This window comes from Triticum aestivum, chromosome 3B, assembly GCF_018294505.1.
Source record: "Triticum aestivum cultivar Chinese Spring chromosome 3B, IWGSC CS RefSeq v2.1, whole genome shotgun sequence".
NCBI classification, from domain to species: Eukaryota; Viridiplantae; Streptophyta; class Magnoliopsida; order Poales; family Poaceae; genus Triticum; species Triticum aestivum.
Window position 1 is genome coordinate 633,829,042 of NC_057801.1, and position 8,877 is coordinate 633,837,918.

Here is an 8,877-nt window from a genome sequence, read left to right on the forward strand (position 1 = left end):
GTCCAAGGAGCCATCTCTACACCACCACCTGAAGATCAAGCCTGAGAGTCATTCTAGTACTATGCATTTTCTATGAACTTTTTGGTAACTTGTTGCCAAAGGGGGAGAAAAATGTATAGATCATAGGCTTCGAGAGAAAGTGTTGCTTTTTTGTTCTCTCTTGCTTTGGTGGTTGAACTTTATTTGCTTGTTTGAGATACCTTACGTTCGTCTGATACCTGGATGATCATGTGTTTGATCATATGCTACATTTATGCTTGTTGGATGACATTATCCCATTTATCTTTATATGACCTTTCACTTTGCTTGGTGATGAGTGCATGTATCCAATCTTTATTATTTTGAGCGCTCCACCAAGATGTATGTGACATGGAAGAGTAACCCATGAGCCTAACTCCTTGTGCATTTGCAGTCCAAAGCAAATCTTAAACTATGCACAAATTTAGGGGGAGCTCTTGCTTATCACATACTTCTCAAAGCGACAATGTTTTTCACTCTTATTATTATTTGTCGAAGCTTTGATCTATATGTTGTCATCAATTACCAAAAAGGGGGAGATTGAAAGTGCAACTATCCCTAGGTGGTTTTGGTAATTCCTAACAACATATATCTCATTGAGCTAACATCATTCCAAGACGAACATTTCAAGAAAAGCTCAATGAATGGCATGGCATGGATGAGGAAAGTGGATCCCTCAAAATACTAAGGATAAATGGATTGGCTCAAGCTCAAAAGCTCAAGACTCTACATTTTACATTTTAGTGATCCAAGATCACATTGAGTCTATAGGAAAAGCCAATACTATCAAGGAGGGATGAGGTGTTGTTTAATGAATTTCTTGCTCCACAGCGCTTAGTGATATGCTCCAAAAACCCTCAACTACTTTCTCATATTCATATATGACCTAAACCAAAAGTCAAACTCGGCCCCACCGATTCTTTCTATCCAGCACCACCGAGTTTAGATGTCATAGCCACTGCCACAAACCCTAGGCAAATCGGTCTCACCGATAGGGATCTCGGTCTCACCGAGATGGGATTGTAATCTCTCTGTTTCCCTTCGTAACATTTCGGTACCACCGAGATGAGCGATCGGTCCCATCGAGATTGCAATGTAAACTCTCTGTTTCCTTTTCGTAACATTTCGATCTCACCGAAATGAGCGAACCGGTCCCACCGAGTTTTCCTGACCAACTCTCTGGTTAGCTTATTACCAACACCGGTCTCACCGAGTTTGAGTAATCAGTCTCACCGAGATTACGTTATGCCCTAACCCTAACCATATTGGTCCTACCGAGTTACATGTCGGTCCCACCGAAAATCCTAACGGTCAGTCTGACCGAGTTTGTTGATTCGGTCCCACCGAGATTGGTAAATTGTGTGTAACGGTTAGATTTTGTGTGGAGGCTATATATACCCCTCCACCTCCTCTTCATTCGTAGAGAGAGCCATCAGAACAAGCTTACACTTCCAACTTGCTGTTTCTGAGAGAGAACCACCTACTCATGTGTTGAGGCCAAGATATTCCATTCCTACCATATGAATCTTCATCTCTAGCCTTCCCCAAGTTGCTTTCCACTCAAATCTTCTTTCCACCAAATCCAAATCCTGTGAGAGAGTTGGGTGTTGGGGAGACAATCATTTGAAGCACAAGAGCAAGGAGTTCATCATCAACACACCATTTGTTACTTCTTGGAGAGTGGTGTTTCCTAGATTGGCTAGGTGTCACTTGGGAGCCTCCAACAAGATTATGGAGTTGAACCAAGGAGTTTGTAAGGGCAAGGAGATCGCCTACTTCATGAAGATCTACCGCTAGTAAGGCAAGTCCTTCGTGGGCGACGGCCATGGTGGGATAGACAAGGTTGCTTCTTCATGGACCCTTCGTGGGTGGAGCCCTCCATGGACTCGCAACCGTTACCCTTCGTGGGTTGAAGTATCCATCAACGTGGATGTACGATAGCACCACCTGTCGGAACCACGACAAAAACATCTGTGTCTCCAATTGCGTTTGAATTCTCCAAACTCTTCCCCTTTACATTCTTGCAAGTTGCATGCTTTATTTTCCGCTGCTCATATACTCTTTGCATGCTTGCTTGAATTGTGTGAAGATTGCTTGACTTGTGCTAAGATAGCTAAAATCTGCCAAAGACTAAAATTGGGAAAAGGATACGTTTTTAATTGGTCAAGTAGTCTAATCACCCCCCTCTAGACATACTTCAGATCCTACAACAGCAACCTTTTTGCCATTCTTCTTGAAGTTCCCCTTCTTCCCTTTGCCCTTTTTCTTGAAACTAGTGGTCTTGTTGACCATCAACACTTGATGCTCCTTTTTTATTTCTACCTCCACAGCCTTTAGAATTGCGAAGAGCTCGGGAATAGTCTTGTTCATCCCTTGCATATTATAGTTAATCAAAAAGCCTTTATAGATGGGTGGCAGTGATTGAAGAACTCTGTCAATGACACAATCAACTGGAAGATCAACTCCCAACTGAGTCAAGTGGTTATGGTACCCAGACATTCTGAGTATGTGTTCACTGACAGAACTATTCTCCTCCATTTTGTAGCTGTAGAACTTGTTGGAGACTTCATATCTCTCAACTCGGGCATTTGCTTGAAATATTAACTTTAACTCTTGTAACATCTCATATGCTCCATGATGTTCAAAATGTCTTTGAAGTCCTGATTCTAAGCCGTAAAGCATGTCACACTGAACTATCAAGTAGTCATCAGCTTTGCTCTACCAGGTGTTCTTAACGTCATCAGTAGCATCTGTAGTAGGCCTGGCACCTAGCGGTGCCTCCAGGATGTAATTCTTCTGTGCAGCAATGAGGATAATCCTCAAGTTATGGACCCAGTCCCTGTAGTTGTTGCCATCATCTTTCAACTTAGCTTTCTCTAGGAACACATTAAAATTCAAAGAAACGGTAGCACGGGCCATTGATCTACAACAACATAGACATGCAAAATACTATCAGGTACTAAGATCATGATAAATTAAAGTTCAATTAATCATATTACTTAAGAACTCCCACTTAGATAGATATTCATCTAATCATCTAAGTGATCACGTGATCCAAATCAACTAAACCATGTCCGATCATCACGTGAGATGGAGTAGTTTTCAATGGTGAACATCACTATGTTGATCGTATCTACTATATGATTCACGCTCGACCTTTCGGTCTTAGTGTTCCGAGGCCATATCTGCATATGCTAGGCTCGTCAAGTTTAACCCGAGTATTCTACGTGTGCAAAACTAGCTTGCACCCATTCTATGTGAACTTAGGGCTTATCACACCCGATCGTCACGTGGTGTCTCGGCACGACGAACTGTAGCAACAATGCATACTTAGGGAAAACACTTGTACCTTGAAATTTAGTAAGGGGTCATCTTATAATGCTACCGCCGTACTAAGCAAAATAAGATGCATAAAAGATAAACATCACATGCAAACAAAATATGTGGCATTATATGGCCATCATCATCTTGTGCTCATTATGTCCATCACCGAAGCATCATCATGATCTCCATCGTCACCGGCGTGACACCTTGATCTCCATCGTATCATTGTTGTCGTCTCACCAACTATTGTTACTACTACTATTGCTACTGCTTAGTGATAAAGTAAAACAATTACATGGCGATTGCATTGCATACGTTAAAGCGACAACCATATGGCTCCTGCCAGTTGCCAATAACTTTGTTACAAAACATGATCATCTCATACAACAATTTATATCACATCATGCCTTGACCATATCACATCATAGCAAGCCCTGCAAAAACAAGTTAGACGTCCTCTACTTTGTTGTTGCAAGTTTTACGTGGCTGCTACGGGCTTCTAGCAAGAACCGTTCTTACCTACGCATCAAAACCACAATGATTTTTCATCAAGTGTGCTGTTTTAACCTTCAACAAGGACCGGGCGTAGCCACACTCGATTCAACTAAAGTTGGAGAAACAGACACTCACTAGCCACCTGTGTGCGAAGCACGTCGGTTGAACCAGTCTCGCGTAAGCGTACGCGTAATGTCGGTCTGAGCCACTTCATCCAACAATACCGCCGAATCAATGTATGACATGCCGGTAAGCAGTATGACTATTATCGCCCACAACTCTTTGTATTCTACTCGGATGCCACTGTTGGGGAACGCAGTAATTTCAAAAAAAATCCTACGATCACGCAAGATCTATCTAGGTGATGCATATCAACAAGAGGGGAGAGTGTTGTCTATGACCCTCATCGACCGAAAGCGGAAGCGTTATGACAACACGGTTGATGTAGTCATACGTCTTCATGATTCGACTGATCCTAGCACCGAAGGTACGACACCTCCGCGATCTGCACACGTTCAACTCGGTGACGTCCCACAAACTCTAAATCCTGCTGAGGTCGAGGGAGAGTTCCTTCAGCACGACAACATGATGACAGTGATGATGAAGTTATCGACGCAGGGCTTCGCCTAAGCACTACAACGATATGACCGAGGTGGAAATATATGGAGGGGGGCACCGCACATGGCTAAACAATCAACTTGTGTGTCTATGGGGTGCCTGTCGTGGGAACGATTCCGACAATAAGAGAGGGGTAGGATAAGGGAGCATGATCTATCAAGATGCATATGGTTGACACGGTGTTTTAGCGAGTTCGGGCCTCTCTCGGTGGAGATAACAACCCTACGTCTCGTGCTCTGGAGAGGCTTTGCTTTATCTGAGTGTATATCCGGAGATTACAATATGTGTGTGAGAGAGAGGAGAACCGATCTCCATGCCTAAGCTAGTCCTGAGACTAATGGCTCGAGAGAGCCAGGGGGAGGAATGAGAGAGGAAAGAGCCCCCTTAGTCTAGTGGCGGGGGGTGGCTTATATAGAGTTATAGAGTGCGCCACCCCCTCACCTCCTATGTTACAAAGAGGGGCATGAATGCCATAATGTCAGCCCACTACGAAACCTCCACTATGAGAATAATGCTTCGACTGCCTTGCCGACTGCTTGGTCTTCGCATATTCGAGTGAGCCATACGACCGAGTGGTTGACTGTCTTCCGAGTGGACGGTACATTGATATGTCCGAGTGGATAGTACACTATATGAGGTTTATCTTGACTCACATGTTGTGTGGACCCCATGCTTTATGATATTCTGACCCTTCATGGGCCTACCTGTTATGTGTATCCCAAACATTAGCCCCTGAATCGATTGTGATTTTGTAGAATGAGTTTGTGAAAGACACAGTTTGGCCCGAGTGATTACATAAATACTCGGTACCCGTCATCGTGCTTTCAGACAAACAAGGTTTGAACAAAATTACAATGGATTCCAGCACTGCGCTTCCCGACTGATCTTGGGTAAGTGCCCGCGAGGAGCAGTTCGGTGACATTCACTCATCTCTCAGAAGAGGTTAACTCGTGATCAGAGTATGGGTGTGTCATTAAATCTTTGCAACAAGTTTGACGCATGGCCAACTCTCTCGGAGTGATGCCATTCTTATCCCAGAGGAACGTCAATACGAGTCAGTTCTAGATCCAAACTTATGAGTTTCACGCTTTGAGTCCTAGAAGAAGGTTCAAAATAGGTCCGCGGAGGAGCGTTAAACTCACCTTATAGCAATTTTTTTGGTAGCCGACGGGAGCCTTAGAACTTGTTTGTTTGTTGTTCGTCACTCGGACCGGTCAGGCTGTACCGAGTGGAGATTACTCCAATGGGGGCACACTGAGTGCACCCACTGGGTGTAGTCCCCGAGACCGACGTCGACTGCGGGCAGTCGGCGGGGGTCTGAGAGAACTAAAAATCTTCTTAGCTGGTACTGATAGAACTTGTTTCTCTCCGACTCGGAGGCCGAGTAGTACTTGAGGATCTGGTACTGGTCTAGCTTGCCCTTCCTCGACCTGGAAGTCGAGTAGCACTTGAGTGATCGGGAGCTGGTCTTGCATCGAGCAAAATGTTTCTTTCTAAGTTTACTTCCAGTGGGGGCACGCTGAGTGCACCCACTGGGTGTAGTCCCCGAGCCTCTGTCGGACTAGATGAGTCTGGCAGAGGGTTTAAGTCTCTTGGTAAACCTCCATGTAGTCGGTGCAGTAAATATCTTTTAGTATGAAATTGAGTCAATCGGATGGATCCTCAGGCGCTTGTCATGGTAAATAAGCTCGGCCTGGAGCTGAGTCAGTCGGACTGATCTTCGTGCACTCGGCACGGTAAATAAATTCAGCCTGGAACTCGGTCAAGCAGGTGAATCTTTGTGCTCTCTGCATGGTGAATGAATTCGGCTTTGAAACTCTCGACTATGAAAAAAAGTTGGAGACTCCAGGGAGTAATCATTCCAGTAGTACTTCCTATATTGACCGTTAGATTTCGCATGAAAAGGGTATTTGTAAGAGTACATTGTATCCGTAGAGGAGCTTCATTTTCACCCTTTTGCATGAAAGGGGTATTTGTCCGAGTGGACGTGCTTCTTGACTGATCGGGGCATGTCGACTGCAAGGAAAAACTTGGTGGCACTCATATGTCTCCCGGAGGAGATAGACTAGTAGTTTGACATGGACGTGCCATGAAACCTGAGTGGCGAGGCTAGTGTGTGGGCTGACTCTCCGGAGAGAGGCCACTCATTATCCCCGGGGAACACCAACACATGCCATCTTTGAGTCCAAGTTTGTGAAATTGACGCCTTGGAGCCTAGGATAAGGGCCAAGTGTATCTGTAGAGGAGGGTCGTTTTCACCCTTTTGCAGTCCTGAAGATGACTTCACGTAATGATTTGGGCGATCGTCCGAGTGGACATTACTACCCTTATAGTTTTTCGGCAGACCGAGCATGTATGGTCAGAAAGATAGTCCAGATGTTATCAATGGGTTGATCGAATGGGCGTAACCCTGAGGGCGGCATGGCCAATGGCTATGCGTAGCCCCCGAGTGATGCTCGAAAGAGGTAAGCTTGCTATAGAGTGTGATATGAGGTTTGATCATATGAGTAACTTAGTCGTTCTCGTGTTGGGGTGTAGAGGTGAAGACATGTCTAACTGATGGTGACGCGTGGGGCGGCCGAGGGGCGAGGACGTGTACAACCGAGTGGCGACACACAAGACGGCCGAGTGGTGAAGATGTGCACAACCGAGTGGCGATGCGCGGAGCGGCCGAGTGGTGAAGACGTGCCCAACCGAGTGACAACGCGCGGGGCGGTCGAGTCATGATGTACGAGGTGGTCGAGTGAAAGACTACATATGCAGCCAAGTGGCAACGCACGAGGTGGCCGAGGGGTATGGATGTGTACAATAGAGTGACGACACGCGGGGCGGTCAAGTGGTGAAGACGTGAACAACCGAATGGTGATGCGCGAGGCGGCCGAGTGGTGACGGCATGCACAATGGAGTGGCGACGTGGGGGATAGCCGAGAGGCGATGCGCGGAGCGGCCGAGTGGTGAAGGCATGCACAACAAAGTGACGACGTGCGGGGCGGCCGAGTGAGGATGCGCGAGGTGGCCGAGTGAAGGACTTACGTGTCCAGCTAAGTGGTAGTCTAGGTAGGACAGAAGATGGCGCGCAGAGCGTCTGGGTGATTATAAAACTTGTCAAAGTGGTGGATCCAACGCACTTGTTGAAGTGAAGGATCTGACTAGTGATGAAGTACTCGACCACTCAGGAGAGTGTCATTCCAAATGAGATACAACCCCTGAGTGCGACGTAGCCCCTGAGCGTACTACATGCTTCGACAATGGACATGTCGGAATATGAGAAATATAGTTTTGAATGGATAATTTGTAATTCATCGAGTTGTACTCGGGTAAAGGTGAGGAGGACCTTCTGCGTGGTGCTCGAACGAGGCAAACTTGCAAGGAGTGAAGTCTGCAGTTTAATTATAAAAGGGACTTATTTGTCTCATGACCAACGAGGTATATATCATTGGTACGATGAAGAGGATTCCACAGAGGGGTTGGCTGGATGTGGTCTATATCATTGGTACGATCAAGAAGATTCCACAGAGGGGTTGGCTGGATGTGTTTGAAGTCAACAGAGCGACAAGGTTGGTGTTGTGGTGTGCTAGGACCGGTATGGTGACCGAGTCCGAGTAGCGATGAAGTTGGCACATAGGGCCGTCGAGTGGTCGCATAACTTGTGTATGAAAAATAGCACAAGCCGACGTAACAATTTTTCGATGAAATTTGATGTGTGCTGAAATGATTTGTGTGAATAACACCCATAGACACCCGCTGGGAGTGCAAGGGGCTTGCTGGTTAACCATCAAGAGTATGAAAGAGCGAAGGATCTGTTCGAACTTGTCAAAATGACATATTCGACTGAACTTGCTGGAGTGCTGGCTCAAATAAAACGGAAGTGTAGTGTTACGAATGAGTTGCATCCCCGGAGGACCAATGTAAACTCGAAATGAAGAACATATGGTGTTCGTGAATGATGTATGCGAAAAAATCGAAGTTGGACCCGGGAGTCACATAACCAGTATTAAACAAGTATGTGAAAATAAGGAGCCGAGCATACAGGTACACTCGGTGGCGTGGCCTCCGAGTGAATGCGATGTGTGAATTACGGCATACCCAGGAACACGGAAATAACAGCTGTAGTGCATGTAGAATGACTTAGCTATCTGAAGGCGCGCGAGTGGCCGAGTGGTGAAGATGTGTTCAATCGATGGCGATGCACGGGGCGGTCGATTGATGTAGATGTGTCTCACCGAGTGGCGAGCGCGGTGCGGTCGAGTGGTGATGAGGTGACCAACCGAATGGCGATGCGCGGGGCGGCCGAGGTGATGATGTGACCAACCGAGTGACGATGTGTGGGGCGGCCGAGTGGTGATGAGGTGACCAACCGAGTGGCGACGCGCGGGGTGGCCGAGTGGTGATGAGGTGACCAACCGAGTGGCGATGCGTGGG